The following is a 1,586-nucleotide window of genomic DNA, read 5'->3' on the forward strand; positions in this document are numbered from 1 at the left end:
TCATGGATGGGAAGCAAAAATACTGTTAAAATGTCTACACTCCTCAAAACAATCTACACATGTAATGAAATCCCTATCACATTAACAAAAACATTTGTTACAGAACTACAACATATAATTCCAAGATTTGTATGGAACGACAAAGACTCCAAACAGCAAAAACAAAATTGAAGAAGAAAACTAAAGCTGGAGGCATCACAATTACAGACATCAGGTTATATTAAAAAGCTGTACTGAACAGAACAGTATGGTACTGGCAAAAAACAACAACATCAACAACAACAACAACACAGACGCAGAGATCAATAGAACGGAAACCCAGAAATGAACTCAAACCTATATGGTCAATTAATTCTCAATAAAGCAGGAAAGTATATCCAATGGAAAAAAAAGATAGTCTTGGGACACATGGGAGGCTGCAAAGCGTGTGATTGGGGATTCAGCTCAGGTCATGATCTCAGGGCAGTGCAGAGCATGTGTGGGATTCTCAATCCCCATTTCTCTCTGCTCCCTTCTGCATTATCTCTGTCTCTAAAAAATAAATACATACACTTAAAAAGAATCTCCTCAACATATGGTTTTGGAAAAAACTAGACAGCAACCTGCAAAACCAAACAAGACCAACAATGGACCACCTTCTTACAATATACACAAAAATAAATCCAACATGGATAAAGACCTATGTGTGAAACCTGAAACCATAAAAATCCCAGAGGATAATGAACACAGACAGTATCTTATTTGACATTGGCTGTACAAACATCTTTGCAGATATATCTCCTGAGTTAAGGGAAACACAAGCAAAAATAATGGGACTTCGTAAAAATAAAAAGCTCTGTCACCAAGGAAATAATCAACAAAACTAAAACACCTACAGAATACTATTTGCACACGACATCTGATTAAGGCTTAGTGTCCAAAACAAATAAAGTCATACAGCACCCAAAAAAAGGAGAAATTCCGATTAAAAGTGGGCAGAAGACACGAATGGACATTTTCCCAAGGCAGACATACACATGGCCAAGAGACATATGAAAAGATGCTCAACAATACTGATCTTCAGGAAAACACAACTCAAAAGTACAATGAGATAACACATCATATCTTTCAGAATGACTAAAATCAATGAATGATGAAATAGCAGGTGTTGCCAAGGATGTGAGGAAAGAGAAACCCTCTTGCACTGTGGGTAGGAATGCAAACTGGTGCAGCCACACTGGAAAACATCATGGAGATTCATAAAAAAAAAATGGAAATGGAACTACCTTAAGATCCAGCAATTTCACTAAGAGGTATTTACTCAAAGAATACAAAAATAATTCTTCAAAGGGATACATGCACCATGATGTTTACAGCAGCATTTTCTACAACAACCAAATTACAGAAACTTCCCAAGCATCCATCAACTGATGAATAAATTGAGATGTAGTATATGGAATGTAATATTATTTAGCCATAAAAACATGAAATCTTGTCATTTGCCACGAGCTGGAGGAGCGACAGAATGTTATGCTGGGTGAAAAAAGCCTGTCAGAGAAAGACAAATACCAGATGATTTCACTAACACATGGAAATAAGACAAATTT

Source organism: Prionailurus viverrinus, unplaced genomic scaffold, assembly GCF_022837055.1.
Source record: "Prionailurus viverrinus isolate Anna unplaced genomic scaffold, UM_Priviv_1.0 scaffold_59, whole genome shotgun sequence".
Classification (NCBI taxonomy): domain Eukaryota; kingdom Metazoa; phylum Chordata; class Mammalia; order Carnivora; family Felidae; genus Prionailurus; species Prionailurus viverrinus.